The sequence below is a fragment of the Perognathus longimembris genome, unplaced genomic scaffold (assembly GCF_023159225.1).
Source record: "Perognathus longimembris pacificus isolate PPM17 unplaced genomic scaffold, ASM2315922v1 HiC_scaffold_4240, whole genome shotgun sequence".
Classification (NCBI taxonomy): domain Eukaryota; kingdom Metazoa; phylum Chordata; class Mammalia; order Rodentia; family Heteromyidae; genus Perognathus; species Perognathus longimembris.
In genome coordinates, this window is record NW_025959536.1 from 1 (window position 1) to 12,506 (window position 12,506).

A 12,506-nucleotide genomic window follows, 5' to 3' on the forward strand; every position below is an offset into this window, starting at 1 on the left:
TCGACCCTTGCCTCCTCTCACTGTCAGCTTTGGTCTTCATTTTTCTCTCTTCCCCAGAAGTGCATGGCATGTTGACTCAGTGGGGTCTACCATCCCAAGGGTCCCCCTGACTGAGGGTGAGCGTGTGTATGTCCGTGTGTGTGTGTGTGTGTGTGTGTGTGTGTGTGTGTGAGCACAAGCGCGTGCCTGTGTTAGCATGCCCGCCTGGAGCTTCAGCAATGCCCCCAGAGGCAGGCAGAAGGAGGTGGGCATGCCTGGGCTGGGGCGCTGGACAGGGCAGCCTTTGCCTCCTCCTCTGCTTCTCCCTCTGCTTCCTGGGGCGCCTCTCCAAGCCGCCTCAGCCACCTGTCTTTGGCCTGCCAGCCACCACCAGCACTGCCCTGGCAGTACTCCCTGGCTTCTGGGTCCCAGACTAGACAGCCAGTGGCTCCTGGAAAGCTTGGGGGCGGGATTCGCGGGAGGCGGGGCGGCGGGTTCCCAGTCCTAGCCAGTCACTGTCACCGCGGGACCTGCTGCATTCCTGGGACACACCCTGCCCGCCTCCTGGCCTCAAAGAGCAAGCACCCAGCCCACACAGTGAGCACCCCTTCGATAGCTCAGCTGGTAGAGCGGAGGACTGTAGACTGGGCACCCAGCCGCGGCCATCCTTAGGTCGCTGGTTCGATTCCGGCTCGAAGGACGTGCAGGAGGCTTTTGGTGCACACACAGGCACGCCCCCAAGGTACCTGGCCGCGCTGACCCCGCCCACCGCTAGTCCCCAAGCCTCCATGCATGGCAAAACCCTTGCTTGAGCTTCCAGCCCAGGAGCACACAGCCCAGCTGGGGCTCCCTCACTCCAGCACCCACTCCCCCCCTCACAAGCTCTTCAGGCCCAACAGGCATCCCCTGGCCTGCTTCCTCTTGACTCGCCTCAGCTCCTCCACTTTTGGCTGCCCTAGACTACAAGCTCCATCCCCACCATGCCTCCTCTAGCTTGCCCCTCACCAAAACACAGCCGCCCCTCACACCCGAAGCTTGTGCTCAAGCCACTGAGCACAGACAGGCCTGGAACTCCCACCTCTTGGGCAGCCCTCGGGACCCTGGAGAAACCAAAGAAGCAATTCCCATACTGGCTAGCCAGGCTCAGCCGTCCAGTCTGTTTCTCAGGCCCCATCTCTGCAAAGGCATCTCACAGTGTCCTGAATACCTCCTCCCCTCACACTTTCCTCTCCACCCTTCCCTGCAGCTCTTCTTCTGTCTCTGTCTCTGTCTCTGTCTCTGTCTCTGTCTCTGTCTCTGTCTCCTGTCTCTGTCTCTGTTCTGGCTGGTTTCTGCTGTCTTTCGGCTCTCTTTGTCTGCTCCCCCTCCCTGCCTCTCCCATGGTGGCCACTGTGGGTCTCTTCCCGTGCCCACTGAGTCTCCTGCTCCGCATCCCTCTTCCCGTGTCTGCCTGGTGGTTGGAATGTCAGTCCCCAATCCAACCCAATCCAATCCTATCCTATCCATTCAACAAAAGCCCTGTTCATGGCAAAGGAGTTGAGCAGGAGACAGCAGGGTCTGGCCCTGTTGGGTCTTTGAGTGGTGCTGCCCAGGAGGGCTTGGCCTTGACAGGCAAGTGGCCCAGCTGCCCACTTCTCCTGGAGCCACCTTTGCGTGCATCCTGCAGGTGCTAGGAGCTACAGGAGTGTTGCCTTGGCCGGCTGCAGTGTTTAGAGATGGGTTCTCTTGCAGTGCGTGCCTGGTGGGCAGAAGTGCCTGGCTCCCTCCACCATGGCCCCTGGCCCTTGCAGCCCAGGAGGCACAGGGGACACAGAGTGAACACCCAGAGGTCCAGCAAGATCTCAAGGGACAGGGGATACTACAAGGCAAGGGAGCGGAGTTGGGGCAGGAGGGCTGGCCTGTTGTGGCAAAGCTAGGCAGGAGGCCCGCTAGCTTCACGGGCATCCGTGTCCTCGCAGAGGCACCTCAAGTTAGCCCTCAGTTGGCCACCAAAGGGCCTCCTCCTGCACATGACCAGCACAGGTAGCTTTCCCTTCCAGTCCCACGTGGACCACAGCAGGAAGAGACTGAGGCCTGCCATGGCAGAAAACTTGCAGGAGGCAGCATGTCCCAGTTTGCTGAGAGGATGCAGTGAGTGGTGTGGATTAGGCCCAGGCCTGGCTGTCGAAGAGGCTCACGGAAACGTGGCCACACTCCTGATGGACACAGTTAGCTGAGCACACACAGGGGAAACACCAAGTGGGTAGCACCAGGAAGCCTAGACCTCCAAGGCCAGTGGAAGGAAGGAAGGAAGGAAGGGAGGGAGGGAGGGAGGGAGGCAGGGAGGGAGGGAGGGGCAGCTCCCCAGTCCAGTGACACTCCCTCCAAAGCCTTGCTCCCATCACCCGTGTGGTGGGTGATTCCTCGTTAGTTGATTGACTGAGGGATGGGTGAAGCCTTCCTTTCCACTCAGGAGACTCTATGACCCGCACACCCCCAGCTTCCCCAGCAAACACCTTGTCCTCCATCCGGCAGCTGTGTGAAGGGATCCTTCATGCAGGCTGCAGAAGGTCCCTTGGCCTCAAAAAGCTGGAGCTCTGCCTAAAGAAGAAGAGGCCTGAGCCATGGGTGACAGCATGCTGAGAAACAGCGTGGCCCAGGAAGTGGCCGGATGCAGCTAGCTTGGCATGCTGGCTGGGCCTTGCGTGACATGTTCACCCTCTGGGGTAGGAATGGGCACACTGGCCTCCTGGGCGGCAGAACCACGAGGGGCATCCGGCGCAAGCTGCTGCTTATGCATTGCCAGCCATTGTCCTCTCTCCACTTCCTCTTCCCCTTCCTCTTTCCTTTCCCTCCTTTCTTGGCCATGGCTTCCCTTGGCCTTGTCACTCTTCTCTGACCCTTGCCTCCTCTCACTGGCTTTGGTCTTCATTTTTCTCTCTTCCCCAGAAGTGCATGGCATGTTGACTCAGTGGGGTCTACCATCCCAAGGGTCCCCCTGACTGAGGGTGAGCGTGTGTATGTCCGTGTGTGTGTGTGTGTGTGTGTGTGTGTGTGTGTGTGAGCACAAGCGCGTGCCTGTGTTAGCATGCCCGCCTGGAGCTTCAGCAATGCCCCCAGAGGCAGGCAGAAGGAGGTGGGCATGCCTGGGCTGGGGCGCTGGACAGGGCAGCCTTTGCCTCCTCCTCTGCTTCTCCCTCTGCTTCCTGGGGCGCCTCTCCAAGCCGCCTCAGCCACCTGTCTTTGGCCTGCCAGCCACCACCAGCACTGCCCTGGCAGTACTCCCTGGCTTCTGGGTCCCAGACTAGACAGCCAGTGGCTCCTGGAAAGCTTGGGGGCGGGATTCGCGGGAGGCGGGGCGGCGGGTTCCCAGTCCTAGCCAGTCACTGTCACCGCGGGACCTGCTGCATTCCTGGGACACACCCTGCCCGCCTCCTGGCCTCAAAGAGCAAGCACCCAGCCCACACAGTGAGCACCCCTTCGATAGCTCAGCTGGTAGAGCGGAGGACTGTAGACTGGGCACCCAGCCGCGGCCATCCTTAGGTCGCTGGTTCGATTCCGGCTCGAAGGACGTGCAGGAGGCTTTTGGTGCACACACAGGCACGCCCCCAAGGTACCTGGCCGCGCTGACCCCGCCCACCGCTAGTCCCCAAGCCTCCATGCATGGCAAAACCCTTGCTTGAGCTTCCAGCCCAGGAGCACACAGCCCAGCTGGGGCTCCCTCACTCCAGCACCCACTCCCCCCCTCACAAGCTCTTCAGGCCCAACAGGCATCCCCTGGCCTGCTTCCTCTTGACTCGCCTCAGCTCCTCCACTTTTGGCTGCCCTAGACTACAAGCTCCATCCCCACCATGCCTCCTCTAGCTTGCCCCTCACCAAAACACAGCCGCCCCTCACACCCGAAGCTTGTGCTCAAGCCACTGAGCACAGACAGGCCTGGAACTCCCACCTCTTGGGCAGCCCTCGGGACCCTGGAGAAACCAAAGAAGCAATTCCCATACTGGCTAGCCAGGCTCAGCCGTCCAGTCTGTTTCTCAGGCCCCATCTCTGCAAAGGCATCTCACAGTGTCCTGAATACCTCCTCCCCTCACACTTTCCTCTCCACCCTTCCCTGCAGCTCTTCTTCTGTCTCTGTCTCTGTCTCTGTCTCTGTCTCTGTCTCTGTCTCTGTCTCTGTCTGTCTCTGTCTCTGTCTCTGTGTCTCCCCTCCTTTCTGGCTGGTTTCTGCTGTCTTTCGGCTCTCTTTGTCTGCTCCCCCTCCCTGCCTCTCCCATGGTGGCCACTGTGGGTCTCTTCCCGTGCCCACTGAGTCTCCTGCTCCGCATCCCTCTTCCCGTGTCTGCCTGGTGGTTGGAATGTCAGTCCCCAATCCAACCCAATCCAATCCTATCCTATCCATTCAACAAAAGCCCTGTTCATGGCAAAGGAGTTGAGCAGGAGACAGCAGGGTCTGGCCCTGTTGGGTCTTTGAGTGGTGCTGCCCAGGAGGGCTTGGCCTTGACAGGCAAGTGGCCCAGCTGCCCACTTCTCCTGGAGCCACCTTTGCGTGCATCCTGCAGGTGCTAGGAGCTACAGGAGTGTTGCCTTGGCCGGCTGCAGTGTTTAGAGATGGGTTCTCTTGCAGTGCGTGCCTGGTGGGCAGAAGTGCCTGGCTCCCTCCACCATGGCCCCTGGCCCTTGCAGCCCAGGAGGCACAGGGGACACAGAGTGAACACCCAGAGGTCCAGCAAGATCTCAAGGGACAGGGGATACTACAAGGCAAGGGAGCGGAGTTGGGGCAGGAGGGCTGGCCTGTTGTGGCAAAGCTAGGCAGGAGGCCCGCTAGCTTCACGGGCATCCGTGTCCTCGCAGAGGCACCTCAAGTTAGCCCTCAGTTGGCCACCAAAGGGCCTCCTCCTGCACATGACCAGCACAGGTAGCTTTCCCTTCCAGTCCCACGTGGACCACAGCAGGAAGAGACTGAGGCCTGCCATGGCAGAAAACTTGCAGGAGGCAGCATGTCCCAGTTTGCTGAGAGGATGCAGTGAGTGGTGTGGATTAGGCCCAGGCCTGGCTGTCGAAGAGGCTCACGGAAACGTGGCCACACTCCTGATGGACACAGTTAGCTGAGCACACACAGGGGAAACACCAAGTGGGTAGCACCAGGAAGCCTAGACCTCCAAGGCCAGTGGAAGGAAGGAAGGAAGGAAGGGAGGGAGGGAGGGAGGGAGGCAGGGAGGGAGGGAGGGGCAGCTCCCCAGTCCAGTGACACTCCCTCCAAAGCCTTGCTCCCATCACCCGTGTGGTGGGTGATTCCTCGTTAGTTGATTGACTGAGGGATGGGTGAAGCCTTCCTTTCCACTCAGGAGACTCTATGACCCGCACACCCCCAGCTTCCCCAGCAAACACCTTGTCCTCCATCCGGCAGCTGTGTGAAGGGATCCTTCATGCAGGCTGCAGAAGGTCCCTTGGCCTCAAAAAGCTGGAGCTCTGCCTAAAGAAGAAGAGGCCTGAGCCATGGGTGACAGCATGCTGAGAAACAGCGTGGCCCAGGAAGTGGCCGGATGCAGCTAGCTTGGCATGCTGGCTGGGCCTTGCGTGACATGTTCACCCTCTGGGGTAGGAATGGGCACACTGGCCTCCTGGGCGGCAGAACCACGAGGGGCATCCGGCGCAAGCTGCTGCTTATGCATTGCCAGCCATTGTCCTCTCTCCACTTCCTCTTCCCCTTCCTCTTTCCTTTCCCTCCTTTCTTGGCCATGGCTTCCCTTGGCCTTGTCACTCTTCTCTGACCCTTGCCTCCTCTCACTGGCTTTGGTCTTCATTTTTCTCTCTTCCCCAGAAGTGCATGGCATGTTGACTCAGTGGGGTCTACCATCCCAAGGGTCCCCCTGACTGAGGGTGAGCGTGTGTATGTCCGTGTGTGTGTGTGTGTGTGTGTGTGTGTGTGTGTGTGAGCACAAGCGCGTGCCTGTGTTAGCATGCCCGCCTGGAGCTTCAGCAATGCCCCCAGAGGCAGGCAGAAGGAGGTGGGCATGCCTGGGCTGGGGCGCTGGACAGGGCAGCCTTTGCCTCCTCCTCTGCTTCTCCCTCTGCTTCCTGGGGCGCCTCTCCAAGCCGCCTCAGCCACCTGTCTTTGGCCTGCCAGCCACCACCAGCACTGCCCTGGCAGTACTCCCTGGCTTCTGGGTCCCAGACTAGACAGCCAGTGGCTCCTGGAAAGCTTGGGGGCGGGATTCGCGGGAGGCGGGGCGGCGGGTTCCCAGTCCTAGCCAGTCACTGTCACCGCGGGACCTGCTGCATTCCTGGGACACACCCTGCCCGCCTCCTGGCCTCAAAGAGCAAGCACCCAGCCCACACAGTGAGCACCCCTTCGATAGCTCAGCTGGTAGAGCGGAGGACTGTAGACTGGGCACCCAGCCGCGGCCATCCTTAGGTCGCTGGTTCGATTCCGGCTCGAAGGACGTGCAGGAGGCTTTTGGTGCACACACAGGCACGCCCCCAAGGTACCTGGCCGCGCTGACCCCGCCCACCGCTAGTCCCCAAGCCTCCATGCATGGCAAAACCCTTGCTTGAGCTTCCAGCCCAGGAGCACACAGCCCAGCTGGGGCTCCCTCACTCCAGCACCCACTCCCCCCCTCACAAGCTCTTCAGGCCCAACAGGCATCCCCTGGCCTGCTTCCTCTTGACTCGCCTCAGCTCCTCCACTTTTGGCTGCCCTAGACTACAAGCTCCATCCCCACCATGCCTCCTCTAGCTTGCCCCTCACCAAAACACAGCCGCCCCTCACACCCGAAGCTTGTGCTCAAGCCACTGAGCACAGACAGGCCTGGAACTCCCACCTCTTGGGCAGCCCTCGGGACCCTGGAGAAACCAAAGAAGCAATTCCCATACTGGCTAGCCAGGCTCAGCCGTCCAGTCTGTTTCTCAGGCCCCATCTCTGCAAAGGCATCTCACAGTGTCCTGAATACCTCCTCCCCTCACACTTTCCTCTCCACCCTTCCCTGCAGCTCTTCTTCTGTCTCTGTCTCTGTCTCTGTCTCTGTCTCTGTCTCTGTCTCTGTCTCTGTCTCTGTCTCTGTGTCTCCCCTCCTTTCTGGCTGGTTTCTGCTGTCTTTCGGCTCTCTTTGTCTGCTCCCCCTCCCTGCCTCTCCCATGGTGGCCACTGTGGGTCTCTTCCCGTGCCCACTGAGTCTCCTGCTCCGCATCCCTCTTCCCGTGTCTGCCTGGTGGTTGGAATGTCAGTCCCCAATCCAACCCAATCCAATCCTATCCTATCCATTCAACAAAAGCCCTGTTCATGGCAAAGGAGTTGAGCAGGAGACAGCAGGGTCTGGCCCTGTTGGGTCTTTGAGTGGTGCTGCCCAGGAGGGCTTGGCCTTGACAGGCAAGTGGCCCAGCTGCCCACTTCTCCTGGAGCCACCTTTGCGTGCATCCTGCAGGTGCTAGGAGCTACAGGAGTGTTGCCTTGGCCGGCTGCAGTGTTTAGAGATGGGTTCTCTTGCAGTGCGTGCCTGGTGGGCAGAAGTGCCTGGCTCCCTCCACCATGGCCCCTGGCCCTTGCAGCCCAGGAGGCACAGGGGACACAGAGTGAACACCCAGAGGTCCAGCAAGATCTCAAGGGACAGGGGATACTACAAGGCAAGGGAGCGGAGTTGGGGCAGGAGGGCTGGCCTGTTGTGGCAAAGCTAGGCAGGAGGCCCGCTAGCTTCACGGGCATCCGTGTCCTCGCAGAGGCACCTCAAGTTAGCCCTCAGTTGGCCACCAAAGGGCCTCCTCCTGCACATGACCAGCACAGGTAGCTTTCCCTTCCAGTCCCACGTGGACCACAGCAGGAAGAGACTGAGGCCTGCCATGGCAGAAAACTTGCAGGAGGCAGCATGTCCCAGTTTGCTGAGAGGATGCAGTGAGTGGTGTGGATTAGGCCCAGGCCTGGCTGTCGAAGAGGCTCACGGAAACGTGGCCACACTCCTGATGGACACAGTTAGCTGAGCACACACAGGGGAAACACCAAGTGGGTAGCACCAGGAAGCCTAGACCTCCAAGGCCAGTGGAAGGAAGGAAGGAAGGAAGGGAGGGAGGGAGGGAGGGAGGCAGGGAGGGAGGGAGGGGCAGCTCCCCAGTCCAGTGACACTCCCTCCAAAGCCTTGCTCCCATCACCCGTGTGGTGGGTGATTCCTCGTTAGTTGATTGACTGAGGGATGGGTGAAGCCTTCCTTTCCACTCAGGAGACTCTATGACCCGCACACCCCCAGCTTCCCCAGCAAACACCTTGTCCTCCATCCGGCAGCTGTGTGAAGGGATCCTTCATGCAGGCTGCAGAAGGTCCCTTGGCCTCAAAAAGCTGGAGCTCTGCCTAAAGAAGAAGAGGCCTGAGCCATGGGTGACAGCATGCTGAGAAACAGCGTGGCCCAGGAAGTGGCCGGATGCAGCTAGCTTGGCATGCTGGCTGGGCCTTGCGTGACATGTTCACCCTCTGGGGTAGGAATGGGCACACTGGCCTCCTGGGCGGCAGAACCACGAGGGGCATCCGGCGCAAGCTGCTGCTTATGCATTGCCAGCCATTGTCCTCTCTCCACTTCCTCTTCCCCTTCCTCTTTCCTTTCCCTCCTTTCTTGGCCATGGCTTCCCTTGGCCTTGTCACTCTTCTCTGACCCTTGCCTCCTCTCACTGGCTTTGGTCTTCATTTTTCTCTCTTCCCCAGAAGTGCATGGCATGTTGACTCAGTGGGGTCTACCATCCCAAGGGTCCCCCTGACTGAGGGTGAGCGTGTGTATGTCCGTGTGTGTGTGTGTGTGTGTGTGTGTGTGTGTGTGTGAGCACAAGCGCGTGCCTGTGTTAGCATGCCCGCCTGGAGCTTCAGCAATGCCCCCAGAGGCAGGCAGAAGGAGGTGGGCATGCCTGGGCTGGGGCGCTGGACAGGGCAGCCTTTGCCTCCTCCTCTGCTTCTCCCTCTGCTTCCTGGGGCGCCTCTCCAAGCCGCCTCAGCCACCTGTCTTTGGCCTGCCAGCCACCACCAGCACTGCCCTGGCAGTACTCCCTGGCTTCTGGGTCCCAGACTAGACAGCCAGTGGCTCCTGGAAAGCTTGGGGGCGGGATTCGCGGGAGGCGGGGCGGCGGGTTCCCAGTCCTAGCCAGTCACTGTCACCGCGGGACCTGCTGCATTCCTGGGACACACCCTGCCCGCCTCCTGGCCTCAAAGAGCAAGCACCCAGCCCACACAGTGAGCACCCCTTCGATAGCTCAGCTGGTAGAGCGGAGGACTGTAGACTGGGCACCCAGCCGCGGCCATCCTTAGGTCGCTGGTTCGATTCCGGCTCGAAGGACGTGCAGGAGGCTTTTGGTGCACACACAGGCACGCCCCCAAGGTACCTGGCCGCGCTGACCCCGCCCACCGCTAGTCCCCAAGCCTCCATGCATGGCAAAACCCTTGCTTGAGCTTCCAGCCCAGGAGCACACAGCCCAGCTGGGGCTCCCTCACTCCAGCACCCACTCCCCCCCTCACAAGCTCTTCAGGCCCAACAGGCATCCCCTGGCCTGCTTCCTCTTGACTCGCCTCAGCTCCTCCACTTTTGGCTGCCCTAGACTACAAGCTCCATCCCCACCATGCCTCCTCTAGCTTGCCCCTCACCAAAACACAGCCGCCCCTCACACCCGAAGCTTGTGCTCAAGCCACTGAGCACAGACAGGCCTGGAACTCCCACCTCTTGGGCAGCCCTCGGGACCCTGGAGAAACCAAAGAAGCAATTCCCATACTGGCTAGCCAGGCTCAGCCGTCCAGTCTGTTTCTCAGGCCCCATCTCTGCAAAGGCATCTCACAGTGTCCTGAATACCTCCTCCCCTCACACTTTCCTCTCCACCCTTCCCTGCAGCTCTTCTTCTGTCTCTGTCTCTGTCTCTGTCTCTGTCTCTGTCTCTGTCTCTGTCTCTGTCTCTGTCTCTGTCTCTGTGTCTCCCCTCCTTTCTGGCTGGTTTCTGCTGTCTTTCGGCTCTCTTTGTCTGCTCCCCCTCCCTGCCTCTCCCATGGTGGCCACTGTGGGTCTCTTCCCGTGCCCACTGAGTCTCCTGCTCCGCATCCCTCTTCCCGTGTCTGCCTGGTGGTTGGAATGTCAGTCCCCAATCCAACCCAATCCAATCCTATCCTATCCATTCAACAAAAGCCCTGTTCATGGCAAAGGAGTTGAGCAGGAGACAGCAGGGTCTGGCCCTGTTGGGTCTTTGAGTGGTGCTGCCCAGGAGGGCTTGGCCTTGACAGGCAAGTGGCCCAGCTGCCCACTTCTCCTGGAGCCACCTTTGCGTGCATCCTGCAGGTGCTAGGAGCTACAGGAGTGTTGCCTTGGCCGGCTGCAGTGTTTAGAGATGGGTTCTCTTGCAGTGCGTGCCTGGTGGGCAGAAGTGCCTGGCTCCCTCCACCATGGCCCCTGGCCCTTGCAGCCCAGGAGGCACAGGGGACACAGAGTGAACACCCAGAGGTCCAGCAAGATCTCAAGGGACAGGGGATACTACAAGGCAAGGGAGCGGAGTTGGGGCAGGAGGGCTGGCCTGTTGTGGCAAAGCTAGGCAGGAGGCCCGCTAGCTTCACGGGCATCCGTGTCCTCGCAGAGGCACCTCAAGTTAGCCCTCAGTTGGCCACCAAAGGGCCTCCTCCTGCACATGACCAGCACAGGTAGCTTTCCCTTCCAGTCCCACGTGGACCACAGCAGGAAGAGACTGAGGCCTGCCATGGCAGAAAACTTGCAGGAGGCAGCATGTCCCAGTTTGCTGAGAGGATGCAGTGAGTGGTGTGGATTAGGCCCAGGCCTGGCTGTCGAAGAGGCTCACGGAAACGTGGCCACACTCCTGATGGACACAGTTAGCTGAGCACACACAGGGGAAACACCAAGTGGGTAGCACCAGGAAGCCTAGACCTCCAAGGCCAGTGGAAGGAAGGAAGGAAGGAAGGGAGGGAGGGAGGGAGGGAGGCAGGGAGGGAGGGAGGGGCAGCTCCCCAGTCCAGTGACACTCCCTCCAAAGCCTTGCTCCCATCACCCGTGTGGTGGGTGATTCCTCGTTAGTTGATTGACTGAGGGATGGGTGAAGCCTTCCTTTCCACTCAGGAGACTCTATGACCCGCACACCCCCAGCTTCCCCAGCAAACACCTTGTCCTCCATCCGGCAGCTGTGTGAAGGGATCCTTCATGCAGGCTGCAGAAGGTCCCTTGGCCTCAAAAAGCTGGAGCTCTGCCTAAAGAAGAAGAGGCCTGAGCCATGGGTGACAGCATGCTGAGAAACAGCGTGGCCCAGGAAGTGGCCGGATGCAGCTAGCTTGGCATGCTGGCTGGGCCTTGCGTGACATGTTCACCCTCTGGGGTAGGAATGGGCACACTGGCCTCCTGGGCGGCAGAACCACGAGGGGCATCCGGCGCAAGCTGCTGCTTATGCATTGCCAGCCATTGTCCTCTCTCCACTTCCTCTTCCCCTTCCTCTTTCCTTTCCCTCCTTTCTTGGCCATGGCTTCCCTTGGCCTTGTCACTCTTCTCTGACCCTTGCCTCCTCTCACTGGCTTTGGTCTTCATTTTTCTCTCTTCCCCAGAAGTGCATGGCATGTTGACTCAGTGGGGTCTACCATCCCAAGGGTCCCCCTGACTGAGGGTGAGCGTGTGTATGTCCGTGTGTGTGTGTGTGTGTGTGTGTGTGTGTGTGTGTGAGCACAAGCGCGTGCCTGTGTTAGCATGCCCGCCTGGAGCTTCAGCAATGCCCCCAGAGGCAGGCAGAAGGAGGTGGGCATGCCTGGGCTGGGGCGCTGGACAGGGCAGCCTTTGCCTCCTCCTCTGCTTCTCCCTCTGCTTCCTGGGGCGCCTCTCCAAGCCGCCTCAGCCACCTGTCTTTGGCCTGCCAGCCACCACCAGCACTGCCCTGGCAGTACTCCCTGGCTTCTGGGTCCCAGACTAGACAGCCAGTGGCTCCTGGAAAGCTTGGGGGCGGGATTCGCGGGAGGCGGGGCGGCGGGTTCCCAGTCCTAGCCAGTCACTGTCACCGCGGGACCTGCTGCATTCCTGGGACACACCCTGCCCGCCTCCTGGCCTCAAAGAGCAAGCACCCAGCCCACACAGTGAGCACCCCTTCGATAGCTCAGCTGGTAGAGCGGAGGACTGTAGACTGGGCACCCAGCCGCGGCCATCCTTAGGTCGCTGGTTCGATTCCGGCTCGAAGGACGTGCAGGAGGCTTTTGGTGCACACACAGGCACGCCCCCAAGGTACCTGGCCGCGCTGACCCCGCCCACCGCTAGTCCCCAAGCCTCCATGCATGGCAAAACCCTTGCTTGAGCTTCCAGCCCAGGAGCACACAGCCCAGCTGGGGCTCCCTCACTCCAGCACCCACTCCCCCCCTCACAAGCTCTTCAGGCCCAACAGGCATCCCCTGGCCTGCTTCCTCTTGACTCGCCTCAGCTCCTCCACTTTTGGCTGCCCTAGACTACAAGCTCCATCCCCACCATGCCTCCTCTAGCTTGCCCCTCACCAAAACACAGCCGCCCCTCACACCCGAAGCTTGTGCTCAAGCCACTGAGCACAGACAGGCCTGGAACTCC

At 60.4% G+C, this 12,506-nt stretch overlaps 5 non-coding genes across 5 annotated transcripts; all 5 read left to right on the forward strand.

Moving 5' to 3' along the window:
* Nucleotides 1-585: 585 nt before the first annotated feature.
* On the forward strand, nucleotides 586-679 carry Trnay-gua. Its single transcript has 2 exons — nucleotides 586-622; nucleotides 644-679. It is a non-coding gene; the product is annotated as a tRNA-Tyr (tRNA).
* Nucleotides 680-3,435: 2,756 nt separating this feature from the next.
* Trnay-gua lies at nucleotides 3,436-3,529 on the forward strand. Its single transcript has 2 exons — nucleotides 3,436-3,472; nucleotides 3,494-3,529. It is a non-coding gene; the product is annotated as a tRNA-Tyr (tRNA).
* A 2,778-nt stretch (nucleotides 3,530-6,307) lies between these two features.
* On the forward strand, nucleotides 6,308-6,401 carry Trnay-gua. Its single transcript has 2 exons — nucleotides 6,308-6,344; nucleotides 6,366-6,401. It is a non-coding gene; the product is annotated as a tRNA-Tyr (tRNA).
* Nucleotides 6,402-9,169: 2,768 nt separating this feature from the next.
* Nucleotides 9,170-9,263, forward strand: Trnay-gua. Its single transcript has 2 exons — nucleotides 9,170-9,206; nucleotides 9,228-9,263. It is a non-coding gene; the product is annotated as a tRNA-Tyr (tRNA).
* Nucleotides 9,264-12,037: 2,774 nt separating this feature from the next.
* On the forward strand, nucleotides 12,038-12,131 carry Trnay-gua. The gene is made up of 2 exons: nucleotides 12,038-12,074; nucleotides 12,096-12,131. It is a non-coding gene; the product is annotated as a tRNA-Tyr (tRNA).
* Nucleotides 12,132-12,506: the final 375 nt, after the last annotated feature.